The sequence below is a fragment of the Macaca thibetana genome, chromosome 6 (genome assembly GCF_024542745.1).
Source record: "Macaca thibetana thibetana isolate TM-01 chromosome 6, ASM2454274v1, whole genome shotgun sequence".
Taxonomy (NCBI): domain Eukaryota; kingdom Metazoa; phylum Chordata; class Mammalia; order Primates; family Cercopithecidae; genus Macaca; species Macaca thibetana.
The window spans coordinates 372445-385871 of record NC_065583.1 but is presented as its reverse complement, the minus strand read 5'-3'; the positions used below and the strand labels follow the sequence as shown (position 1 = coordinate 385871).

The 13427-nt window shown below is 51.3% G+C and overlaps 1 long non-coding RNA gene across 2 annotated transcripts in view; it reads left to right on the top strand.

Annotated features, from left to right (window-relative positions):
• Positions 1-5536: 5536 nt before the first annotated feature.
• The window catches only part of LOC126957116 (uncharacterized), a 36880-nt gene continuing 28989 nt past the window's right edge, over positions 5537-13427 (top strand). Inside the window, exon 1 of one of the 2 annotated variants that reach the window (XR_007726650.1) lies at positions 5537-5718. This is a non-coding gene — a long non-coding RNA (uncharacterized LOC126957116). Of the gene's footprint in view, positions 5722-13427 lie in introns of both variants that reach the window. The other variant, XR_007726649.1, reaches the window with a different exon arrangement.

Below are 13427 nucleotides of genomic sequence, written 5' to 3'. Positions count from 1 at the left end.
AATTAAAAAAAATCTGAACAGATCAGTAGTTAATTATGAAATTGAATTTGTAACACAAATATTTATCAAGCAGAAGCCCAGGACTAGATGAATTCACAGCTGAATTTTACCAAACATACAAAAAAAATAGATGGTATCAATCTTACAGCAACTATTCTAAAACATTGAGGAGAAGGGATTCCTCTCTAACTCCTTCTACAAAACCAGTATCATCCTGACACTAAAATCTAGCAAGGAAACAACAGCAACAACAAAAACTACAGGCCAATATCTGATGAACATAGATGCAAATATCCTCAGCGAAATGCTAGCAAACCAAATCCATCAGCATATCAAAAATATAATTCATCATGATTACATAGGTTTTATTCCTGGGATGCAAGGACTATTTACCATATGCGAATCAATAAATGTGATTTACCACATAAACAGAATTTAAAACAAAAATCATATGATCATCTCAATAGATGCAGAAAAAACATTCAATAAAACTCAACATCCTTGCCAGGTGCGGTGGCTTACACCTGTAATCCCAGCACTTTGGAAGGCAGAGGTGGGAGAATCAACAGAGGTCAGGACCAGCCTGACCAACATGGAGAAACCCCATTTCCACTAAAAATGCAAAATTAGCAGGGCATCATGGTATATGCCTGTAATCCCAGCTACTCAGGAGGCTGAGGCAAAAGAATGGCTTGAACCCGGGAGGTGGAGGTTGCAGTGAGCCCAGATCACACCACTGCACTCCAGCCTGGGCAACAGAGCAAGACTCCATCTAAAAAACGAAACAAAACAAAACAAAACACAGCAAAACAAAATCTGAAATCATATCAACTATTTTTTTCTGACCAAAGTGAAAGAGTATTAAAAAATCAGTACAGGAGGAATTTTTTTCCTGACTGCCTTTGGCTCCCTCCCTCTCTCTGTCACCACCTTTTTCTTCCTCCATCTACCCCAAAACTTTTTCCCCACCATTTTTTCCCCATTGTCTTTTTGCAAAGCCTTCTATACTCTCCCGCTCACTACCGTTTTCCTGACCCATCTACCCAAAAACTTCTCCCCACGGTCTTTTCTCCCTCGCCCTGGCCACTTTTTCCCCCCTCCTGCTCTCATCACCCTCTTTTGCTCCTCCACCTTCCCAAAATCATTTCCCCCATCTTTTCCCAAAGCCTTCTCCCCACTCCTGCTGTTCGCCACCCTTTCCCCCTCCATCTACCCAAAAACTGTTTCCCCATCGTCTTTTTTTCCCTTCCTCCTTGTCACCCTCTTTCCCTTCTCCATCTACCCAAAAACATTTCCCCGCCGTCTTTTCACAAAGTCTCCTCCCTACTCCTGCTCACCACCCTCTTTTACCCATCTACCTCCCCAATTTTTGCCCACTGTCTTTTCACAAAGCCTTCCCTGCTTCCCGCTCGCCCTCTTCTTTCCTCTACCTTGCTTGCCATCCTCTTTTTGCCCTCCATCTACCCCAAACTATTTTCCCCATCGCCTTTTTTCCAACCCTCTTTCCCCACTCCCTCTGGCCACTCTCTATTCTCCTCCCATTTGCCACCCTCTTTCCCCCTTCTATCTACCTAAACACTTCTTACCCACTATCTTTTCTTTCTGCACTTTCTTTTCTGCCCATTGTCTTCTTGCAAAACCTTTTCTCCTTCCCGCTCGCCACCCTCTTTATCCTTCTGCTGTCCATTCTCTTCCTCCTCCATCTACCTAAAAGCTTCTCTCTTTCTTTTCACAGAACCTTCTCTCCCTCCCTCTCTGCACCCTCTTTTCTCTTCCCACTTGTCAACCTTTTCCCCCCTCCATCTACTCAAAATATTTTTACCCACTGTCTTTTTTCCCTTTCTTTTCTCCCAACCGTATTTTTGCAAACCTTCTCTTTCTCCTGCTCACCCCTGTTCCCTCATCACCACCCTTTCTTTCCCCCTTCCATCTACCCAAAAACTTTTTCCCCACTCTTTCCGTGAAACCTCTCTCCCTCCTGTCACCACCTTATTTTTCCCCCTCCATCTACCCCCCAATTTTTTTTCCCACCATCTTTTCCTCACCATCTTTAAGCAATGCCTTCTCCTGCTTCCCTCTACCCCTCCATCTATCCGAAAACTATTTTCCCCTTCCTACCGCTCCAGCCACACTGCAGTCTCTGTCGCCACCAACCACAGCAAGGCGAGCCGCGGTGCCGCAGACTACAGTCTCCAGCATGTGGCAGGGGATAGCCCTCGTCCTGGTCCTCTAAGCCGGGCATGAAGCAGCTCGGTGAGCAGACACAGAAGAGCCTGGAATGGCCTGACTCCTCTTCAGCACCATTTATATACTGAAGTTACGCATATGAGGTTTCTGGACTACACATTCCAGGATTGGATAAGAGAAAGCCCGGAGGCCTACCGGGATTGCACTTTATTATCATGTTCTGATTGGATAGAGCAAGTCTTAGGACAACCAATCAGAGTATGAAAATAAAGTCCAGCCCAGCGCGGTGGCTCAAGCCTGTAATCCCAGCACTTTGGGAGGCCAAGGCGGGGGGATCACGAGGTCAGGAGATAGAGACCATCCTGGCTAACACGGTGAAACCCCGTCTCTACTAAAAATACAAAAAAAAGAAATTAGCCAGGCGTGGTGGTGGTCGCCTGTAGTCCCAGCTACTCCGGAGGCTGAGGTGGGAGAATGGCCTGAACCTGGGAAACGGAGCTTGCAGTGAGCCGAGATCCCGCCACTGGGGGCGACAGAGCAAGACTCCGTCTCAAAAAAAAAAAAAAAAAGTCCAATCAGAGAAGACCTAGAGGTTTCTCTCACCCCATCAGAACACGTAGCCCAGAAGCCCTGCGCATAACCCCACGTGCATGCTCAGGGGGCCTCCCGCCAGTTTAGCCTCTCCTGTATCTCCCGCCGAGCTGCTGTGTTCCCGGCTTAGAGGACCAGGAGGAGGGGGAGCTGGAGGCTGGAGTCTGCAACACCGCCGCTCGTCTTGCTCGGGATGGTGGTGGCAACAGAGATGGCAGCGTGGCTGGAGCGTTAGGAGGGCGGCCAGAGTGTTAGCGCGGCCTGAGCAGTAGGAGGAGGGCCAGAGCGGTAGGAGGGGGCCGGAGCAGTAAGATGGCAGCCGGAGCAGCAGGAGGGGCCGGAGCTTTTTGATGGCGGCGAGGGGTAGGAGCGGGGCGGAGGGGTTTGATGGCGGCCGGAGCAGCAGGAGGGGGCCCGGAGCGGTTTGATGGCGGCCTGAGGGGTAGGAGGGGCCCGGAGCTTTTTGATGGCGGCCTGAGGTGCAGGAGGCGGCGGAGCGGTTTGATGGCGGCCCGAGGGGTAGGAGGGGGCCGGAGCGGTTTGATGGCGGCCCGAGGGGTAGGAGGCGGCGGAGCGGTTTGATGGCGGCCCGAGGGGCACGAGGGGGCGGAGCGGTTTGATGGCGGCCCGAGGGGCACGAGGGGGCGGAGCGGTTTGATGGCGGCCCGAGGGGTAGGAGGGGCCGGAGCGGTTTGATGGCGGCCCGAGGGGTAGGAGGGGGCGGAGGGGTTTGATGGCGGCCCGAGGGGTAGGAGGGGGCGGAGGCGTTTGATGGCGGCCCGAGGGGTAGGAGGGGGCGGAGGCGTTTGATGGCGGCCCGAGGGGTAGGAGGGGGCGGAGGCGTTTGATGGCGGCCTGAGGTGCAGGAGGCTGTGGAGGGGTTTGATGGCGGCCTGAGGGGTAGGAGGCGGCGGAGGGGTTTGATGGCGGCCTGAGGGGTAGGAGGCGGCGGAGGCGTTTGATGGCGGCCTGAGGGGTTTGATGGTGGCCTGAAGGGTAGTAGGGGGCGGAGTGGTTTGATGGCAGCTGGAGCAGCAGGAGGGGGCGGAGCGGTTTGATGGCGGCCGGAGCAGCAGGAGGGGGCGAGGGGTTTGATGGCGGCCTGAGGGGCAGGAGGGGTCCCGAAGCTGTTTGATGGCGGCCTGAGGGGCAGGAGGGGTCCCGAAGCTGTTTGATGGCGGCCTGAGGGGCAGGAGGGGTCCCGAAGCTGTTTGATGGCGGTCGAAGGGGTCGGAGGGGGCGGAGCGGTTTGACGGCGGCCTGATGGGTAGGAGCGCGGCCTGAGCTTCAGGAGGAGGTCCAGAGCCATAGTGAGGGGCCGGAGCAGTAGGAGGGTGGCTGGCAGCGGGAGCTGCTGTTGATCCGCTAGAGGTTTAGGAGAAGGTGGGGCCCGTGCCCGATGCTGGCGGCTGAAGCCTTGGCCACTGCGGCTCGCCTGGCTGCGGTTGGTGGTGGCGACCGAGACAGCAGCCCTGTTAGCGTGGTAGAAAGGCGCAGGGTAGGTGCGCTCTTTGCTGCTGCACTGCCCGCTTGCGGGGTGGTGGGGAGCAGGTTTGGTGTGCTTTTGGGGCTGCACTGCCTGCTGTGGGGGGCTGGTGGGTGGCGCTATCAGGCGTTGCATCAGGCTGGCGGTGGGGCAGGTTGGCTGTGCTTAGGGTCTACATTGCCTGAGGTGGGGGGGTTGGAGGCAGGTTGTGTCCACTGCCAGCGGCTCGGGGCGCGGGTTAGGGCATTATTAGCTGCTGCACTGGCTGATGCAGGGGGCGGGTTGGGTGAGCTATCCTGGGCTACAATGCCAGCAGCCATGCCGACTGGCAGGCAGTTGGGGGTGCTTTAGGGGAACTGTCAAATGCTGCACTGCTCCTGGGGGAAAGGGGAAAGTGGGGTGAGGGGTTGGTTGCGTGCACTAACCCGGGCGTTGACTGCCCGCGACAGGAGCAGGCTGGGGTGCTATCTGGGACTGTGTTGCTTGTGGTCGGGGCGTGGGGCGGGTTTGGTGGGGCTCTATTTGGTGCTGCAACGCCGGTGGCAGGGATGGGTTGTGGACACTATCAAGTGTTACACTGCCGGGTTCAGAAGAGTGGTTTGGGGGCGCTCTCAGGGTTACGCTGCCTGCAGCAGTCTCTGGGTGTGTTGTGGGCACAATGTGGGGGCTACGCTTGTTGGGCGGGGCAGGTTAGGGGTACTATCAGGGGGGCTGCTCTGCTGCTGCCAGCCGCGGGTTGTGGAGGTGGCCACGACAGTGGTGGCCTCTGAGGAAGGGCCCGGGCCGTTCTCCTCTTCCCGGACTCAAGGCTCTAGAGGGTGAACTTCTGCTCATGTTGGAGCGCAGAGGGCACACAGAGTTTTCGCAGCAATGCCCTGAACACTGCAGGGCCCACACACCCACCATGATTCCCCGACCCTTGCCCTCTTGCTCCGTGTTGTGGAGACCATTTGGGAGCCCCAGTCATGGGGTAGTAGGCACCACGGGGTCTCAGGGCCCTGTGGGTGGAGGAGTCAGGAATGGGAACTGGTACTTTGTTGGGCAGGACTGGCTGGGTCTGAGTTTCCGCTATTTTTGCTCCCCAAGGAGCCCCGGGCACTGTGGTGTCTCCAGTCCCCACCCCAGGTCAGGCGGCCAGCTTGGTCCAGGAGGAGAGGCTGGACTTTGGAGGGTGGGTGTGAGTGCCTTCGCTGAGACTGGCCCCTGCCACCCAGTGGCCAGCATGACAACGTGAGGCTCTGACACTGCCACTTTCTGCATCCCGTTGTAGATTTTTCTGGCTTTGCCTGCCCAGCTGCTCCAAGCCAGGCTGGTGAAGGAGGAGTCTCCTGTGGCGAGCTGGAGGTTGGAGCCTGAAGATGGCACAGCTCTGCAATTCATCTGTGGTTGTGGCGGTGACGGTGATGGAGACTGCAGCTCAACAGGAGCAGGAGGAGGATACCCATGGAGGCCAGGTGGTAGGAACCTTGGAGGGTGGACGGGTGCATAGAGCGTGACAGCAGAGCTGATTCCGTTGGCATTGGCGCTAATGGTGGCAACAGCAGCAAGTCTAGGGGCCAGGAAGGGGGAGTAGGAGAACTTTGGGGCCCAGCCTGGCCTGGAGTGGGTAAGAAGCTGCCGGTTCTGTACCCCAGGCCTCAGTGACAGTGGTGGAGGTGCAGCCAGGGCAAGGAGTCCTTCCCCTTCTCCTGCGGTCTGTGGAGGGTGCCCTCCTGCTGGTCTGAGCCAGGTGTGAGTGCCAGCATTGTCTCATTCTTAACAGAATTTAGGGGGCGACTATTTGTGTATTTTTTTGTTTTTTGTTGTGATAACCCTTAAGGGACAAAAGGCTGCTTTGGCTGGGTTTCGGTGTGGTGGGATCCCCCATGTCAGACAAAGGGTGCTTTCCTGGCAAGGTGTGTGTTGGAGGGAGTTCCCCAAAGGGAAGAAAGGGAACCTTCCAGGAGGGTGGCTGCTGTGGCAGATTCCCTGCTTCTGGGCACCCTTTGGGTCACCTGGTTTTCCCTGTGGAAGAGGCGAGGCTTAGACCGGCATCACTTGTACGGTCCAAGAGGCACCGTGGCTGGGCCAGTTGATTTGACCTTGCTGCTGCTTCAGCCCACCTGCCCGTGGTGTCACCTTGGGAAAGTGGAACCTCAGGCCACAGGGGCAGAGGCTTCTCTGGCAGGCTGATTGCTGTAGTGGATTCTGTTCTGCCTGCTGCTCAGAAGGGCTTCTATGGCCAGGAACTGATGCTGGGACTCTCCTGTTGGTGTCCTGCTACCTCCGTGTTGTCTCTGGGTTCTCAGGGACTCTCAGATCTGTGAGGACAAAAAGGTTTCCTGGCTAGTTTGCGTGGTGTGGTTGGGATCCCTTTTGCTACATGCCCCTCAAACACCCTAGTGCCTCTGGGGGAAAAGGGAATTTTAGATTTAATGGAGAATGTGTCTATGTTGGCTGCTTATTGTTAGCAAACTTCTGAACAATTCTAAGGTCATGGCAGAATGGTCGCCTCTTGTTGAGTAGACTCCAGCTCCATTGGAGAAGAGACGAGCTTACCTGGGCTGTGTTTTCTTGCTAGCTTGAGGGTTGGAAACACTAGGTTTTTGTCTCCTTTTCCAGTTGAGTTAGGGAAGTGCCATGCATTATCACGAAACAATTCCTTCAGTTCTGAAGTCCTTAGACTGTCATCTTATTAGCACTGTCCAGCATTCTCCTTTCAGTGAGATAATAAGGGAAGGTTCCTACTCTAAAGGGAAACGGAATGGTATTTTTATATTGTATGACAAGAAATACATAATAATTCTGAAAAATTTAGTCATTCTTCTTTTAAATTTAGAAACCCCTTGTTTATATTTATAATATTTAAAACTATTAAAAATTAAGATGTCATAATTAAGATAATCTTTTAATGTTTTATATGAATTAGCATTTAGCAGACGACCATAACAAATTATTTGAATTATGTGACATTAATTGCCAATTCAGATTTCTTTCTGATTATTACAAATCTGTTTGTAAAATTTTATTTTGTCATTTATTAAATTTTTGTATAATTAGTTGCTACATTGCAGGTATAGGAACTTCTAATATTAAGCGTGATTACAAATACTTCAGTTTTCATGTCTTTTTATTAATAGTCTAAACTTATGAAATGCTTTGTGCATTAGTATTGGTAACTTTTTTTAGTATGAATTATCATTTGAAAAATGTTAACAACATAGCTTTCCCATGTTATTTATCTTTTTGAGGTAGAGTCTCACTCTGTCGCCCAGGCTGGAGTACAGTGGCATGACCTCGGCTCACGGCAACCTCTGCCTCCTGGGTTCAAGTGATTTCTCCTTCCTCAGCCTCCTGAGTAGCTGGGATTACAGGCATGGGGCACCACAACTGTCTAATTTTTGTGTTTTTGGTAAAGAAGCGGTTTCACCACATTGGTCATGCTGTTCTCGAAGTCCTGACCTCAGGTGATCCACTTGCCTTGGCCTCCCAAAGTGCTGGGATTGCAGGCGTGAGCCACCACGCCCAGCCTATTTTAGATACAGGGTCTTCCTCTGTTGACCAGGTTGAAGTGCAGTGGTGTAGTCATAGCTCACTGCAGGCTCAAACGATCCTCTTGCCATGGCCTCCCAAAATGCTGGGATTATAGGCATGGGCCACTGCGCCTGGCCTGAATTGTAATAATTTTACAGTTTGCCTCAAACGAGGGCTGACATCTGGGCAAGGTCTGCCGGGGGCCTCCCCCATGCAGGCAGTCTCTGTGCTGTGCCCTCCACCAGCGCTGAGGGCCACTTGTCCACAGGCACCCCTCTCCTTTCCCCTGTGGGGAAGGCCAGAAGTGACTTTTGAGGTGACCTGAGGGACTTTGTCTGGAAAAGGGTGTGAAGCTGAAGCTGATGGCCTCAGTGCCCAAAGGGGAACACTTCACACTGGCGTTTGGAAGCCACAGGCCTGACAGTGGGTCCTGGTCTTGGGGGTCTCAGTCACCTGGCCACCCATTCCCCCCTCACCTAGCAGGCTGCCCACACCCCCTTCTATCTGTCTGTGCTCAGCCAATCAGGCAAGCCAAGGTTATAGCCCTCCCTGCCCTGGGCCCTGGCTCCATGAAGCACCATGGGCCTTGGAAGACCTCCCCAATTCATCCTGTCTCCCCAGTATCTTCCGCCAAGGCAGAAGTTTCCCTGGGCGCCTGCTCTGGCCGCTTCCTTGGCACAGTTTATAGCTGTGCCTGACACAGCCCACCTACCTGGCTTCTGTCCGAAACCTGCAGCCAGGCCATGTGACAGCCGCTGCCTGTGCCCAAACATTCATCCAGCCCCACCCAGGAGAGCCAGACAGGCACTCACACACCCTCACCCACACATCCTCACCTGCCTGGCCCTGCCGCGCCCCCACCCCACCCTCCCTCTAAACCTACTGGGGCAGCAGCTTCCCCTACATTCCTCTTGCTCCACCTCCTAGAGCTGGTTCACACACAGATTCCCATGCCCTTGGCAGGTTGGTCATGGCCCTGGCAGTTCTGAGGACAGGATGGGTACAGGACTGTGTGCACCATAGAAAGGTCAGGGAGTGCAGCCTCCTACTCTATGCCAGCTGCCAACCCCTGGAGCTTTCTAGGCTGATGGGGACAAAGAATGCACCAGAGGGGATAGTGACCATTGTCCCCGGGTTAGTCCACCATGGGACTGATGGGAGGTTCACAGATGTACTGAGTGCCCTGTTGCATTGGTCCTCAGGGGCAGGTGCTGAGATGGAGTTAGGAGAGCAAAGGAAGGGAGCTGGGCATGGTGCCTCATGCCTGTAAATCCTAGCACTTGGGGAGGCCCAGGTGGGAGGATTTCTTGAGGCCAAGAGTTTGAGACCAACCTGGGCAACACAGCAAGACCCTGTCTCTACAAAAAAAATTAAAAATTAGCCAGGCGTGGTGGCTCTATTCCCAGCTACTCGGGAGGCTGAGGTAGGAGGAACAGTTGAGCCTAGGAGTTGTCAATAGAAATCAAGTGTTGGGATATTGAGAATAGCATTATAATGAGGGTCCAGAGTATGTTATTAATACTAATGGTATAATTTTGAGCTTCTGATATATACACAAGCATATGTATAGCTACACCAGGGATTGTGCTCAAGATTTGACTTATATTAGCTTGTTTAAGCCTCTTCCACACACTGTTTGAGGCAGGTACTATTATTACTGTTTTATGGATGACAAAACTGAGAAGCAGAAAATTTAGGAAACTTGCCCAAGATCACACAGCAAAGAAGCAGACACCAGAACCAGAGCCCTCGGCTCACAGACTTCATTGCCTTCGCTCCTAGGCTCTCTGTTACTCTGACCATCTCTCAGCCAGGAAGTCACTCCCTATGGTTAAATATTTCTATTCTCAAAACATGTGAGAGAGGGAGCCTTGAGATTTGTTACCTAAGCCCTAAGGGTTTCTCCTGCCATTTCAGAGAGAGAGAAGCTTTTCTTTGCCCCTGAACTGTGACAAAGAAAACAGGAGGAAACAGCCATCAGAAGAGTAAAAATCTCTTATCTTCGCAAATAATAATTCACTCTAACTGAGCTCTTTTGCGTACAGCACTGGGAAAAGACCTTGTTTTTTATTCTATCAACTTCCCCATTTAACAATTTATTGAGAACCTGTTGTGTACCCGATGCACTGCTGGCGTTGGGCATGTAAAAATCAGTGTAGCGTGGTCTTTTCTCCAAGCAACTCAATCTACTGCTTGGTTCTCTTTTCTGGATCATTTTAATTATGCTTCTCCTTTAAGCAAAGGACAGAGAAGTAGCACTGAGTCAGATTTTTGCCACTAGTCTTATACAGGTGACCTATTTTTCTTAATGCTCCCCACACATGGGATCTGAGCCAGCTGAGCCCAGAAACCTCCCAGGTGGAGAACGTAGTGTGGCACTTCAGCACATGAGACTGTGCAGGAGTCGATAAAACTGGCATGTTAGCCACAGAAACCCTGCCAAGCGTTTGGGAATAGAAGGGGTGGACAGCAGCCCACCTGCTTTTCCTAATCTCATGGATATCAGGCACCAGGCAGCCTTGCGCCTGGAATGGAGACATCTCAGGTAGGGGTTGTCACTGTTCCAAGCTCCCCTTTGATGCCATTTTGATCCTGGGTGTAGAGTTGCCACATGGAGAGCGAAACCACCAGAATATGTAAGTGAGAAAGGAATGGAAAGATGGACAGATGCCTAGATAGATACATAGATACTTTGCTGAAGTCTGGGACAGTGGAATGTAGGAAGAGAACCTCAGATAGGGAGAGAACAGTAGGTTGATTGTGGTAAAGGGAAGGCTTCACTGTGTTATTCAATATACTTGTTGAATTGTTTAAACAATATGTATATCTTTATAATTAAAAGAGAATTTGGGGCCGGGCATGGTGGCTCACACCTGTAATCTCAGCACTTTGGGAGGCCGAGGTGGGCGGATCACAAGGTCAGAAGTTTGAGACCAGCCTGGCCAACATGGTGAAACACCATCTCTACTAAAAATACAAAAAATGGGCCAGGTGCGGTGGCTCAAGCCTGTAATCCCAGCACTTTCGGAGGCCGAGACGGGCAGATCACAAGGTCAGGAGATCGAGACCATCCTGGCTAACACGGTGAAACCCCGTCTCTACTTAAAAAATACAAAAAACTAGCCAGGCGTGGTGGTGGGCACCTGTAATCCCAGCTACCCGGGAGGCTGAGGCAGGAGAATGGCATGAACCCGGGAGGCAGAGCTTGCAGTGAGCTGCGATCGCGCCACTGCACTCCAGCCTGGGCGACAGAGCGAGACTCCATCTCAAAAACAAAATAAAACAAACAAACAAAAAACTAAAAAAGAGAGTTTGGGCTTTAGAATAAGACTGGAGTGTGAAGCCTAGCTTCCGCTATTTCTGAGAGCTATGTGACTGTGGGCAGATTGTTTCGGATCTCTAAACCCTCAATTCCCTTGTTTATGAAATGGAGGTCATGGGGATTGAATGAGATTAAGTCCTGTATAAAATGCTGAAGGAGCTGTCAATAACATCAGCTCTTTGTTATTATTAATAGCATTAGGCGAGGCTGAGAGTCAGCTACAGAGGAGACCTCTGTGGGCAGAAGAGAACCACAGAGGAGGTAGCTAGTAGCAGTAGAGCCGAGCAAGGAATGGGTTCCATTTAATGCGGTGTCAAGTGCCCCCTTGTTAGGGAGATGCACCTCCCTCCCTTCTCCACCTGCCAGCACTTGTTTTCTCCTCGGGAAACACCCAGGATGGCAAGCTTTGTATATGGTAAGGTGGCTAAGAGCATGAGCCCTGGCTTCATTAGTTTTCCATTCTAGCTGTGCCACTTACTTGCTCTTAGGTTCCTCACCTGTAGTATGGGAATGGTAATTGTATCTACCTCAAGAGTTGTTTCACCAATTAAGTGAGTTAATACATGGGAAAGGCTCAGAAGAGCCTGGCACAGAGCAAGTGATTTATAAATATGAGTTTATATTGTATACTCTGATTCTAGAGTAATCCTAAGACTTTCGAAGACCCTGAACACTTCCTTTTGGAGATTTCACCCAACATTTTATCAAACATACTGAAAGTCACCCACATTTCATGTTAATTATTATTATTATTTGCTGTAGTATGTTTAAAAGAGGTTTTAATGATTTTGCTTGTGGAAGTGGTTGACTGTGACTAACTCATAGCTATGAGGCCTTAGCAATCGCTGGACATGTTTGAAATCCCTTTCAAAGTGAGTAATTCTAAGGAACAAATTGTTTTTAAGTGTAATACAATTTTTATGAACATCAAACTTAACAATTAATGATGTTTACATAACTTTCCATTATGTAGACATTTAATTAAACTTTTTTTTTTTTTTTTTTTTTTGAGACGGAGTCTTGCTCTGTCGCCCAGGCTGGAGTGCAGTGGCTGGATCTCAGCTCACTGCAAGCTCCGCCTCCTGGGTTCACGCCATTCTCCTGCCTCAGCCTCCCGAGTAGCTGGGACTGCAGGCGCCCGCCACCTCGCCCGGCCAGTTTTTTGTATTTTTTTAGTAGAGACGGGGTTTCACCGTGTTAGCCAGGATGGTCTCGATCTCCTGACCTCGTGATCCACCCACCTCAGCCTCCCAAAGTGCTGGAATTACAGGCGTGAGCCACTGCGCCCGGCTTAATTAAACTTTTATCTATTTCGATTTTTCAGTTTTCTCTTTTTGTATTTTGAAGCCAAAAAAAAAAAAAAATGTGTTTCAGACGTCAGGTAAGGGAATAGATGAAAGCGGTCAGCCAGGGACCAGAAAGCCCTCTCAGCCAGCCTCCTGAAGCTGTGGTTCGGCAGAACCAGGCAGCACCTGGGTGCAGAAGGGACCTGTAACCTTATCCACCCCTGTTCTTCAATCTTATGAATGGAATAACTCATGTCCAAGAAGGGGAGTGACTTGCCCAGAAGATAGTGTAATTTGATTCTGAAATGCAGAGTCCTGAGCCCTTTCATACTTGTTGTCGTTTGTTTGTTTTACATGTTCCAAGATGATATTCAAGGAGTGGCTCTCAAAGCCCAGGGCAGTGACCTCATGAGAGATGAAGGTAGCTGATGTGGGAAGGCTCGTACAGGTCCCCCTGGGCTGCACGTCTGTGTAACTCAATGACCAAATCGACAGTGACTTGAACCCGCAGCCAGGGGCGTGTGGGTGAAGTACGAGCAGACATTTCCACCAGCTGTTAAAACCTAGCAGGGGCATTAGGAATCAATCGCAGACTGTGCCTCCTGTGACTTGGCAAACCTCCATGAGGAAGGTTCAAGGGAGGGGAAGAGCAGTCACAGGTCTCCACCAGCCAAGAGCAAATCCGAGCAGAGAGCTAAGCACTTTTGTGCCCTCTGGAGCAAGGCAACCCCATAACCTTGCAGAGATTTGGGAATGATGGAAGCTGAGGAGCTACATGGCCATGTCAGGAGGATGAAGAGATCGCCAGGCAGCTGCCATCAAGTTAGGATTCAGAGTGGTCCTGGAGGAGAAGGGGAGATGCCTCTGCCCAGGACCACACAGGACAGAAGGGTGTCTGGACAGTGCCAGGCCATGTTCAGAAAGTGAAGGGCCTTTCCAATAGGAAGGTTATGGGCCCAAACACTGAGTGCCTCTGTGTGGCTGGCATATTCAGTAAGTGTTAAAGGGAGGGAGAGAGAAACTGCGAGGGAAGAAAGGAGGA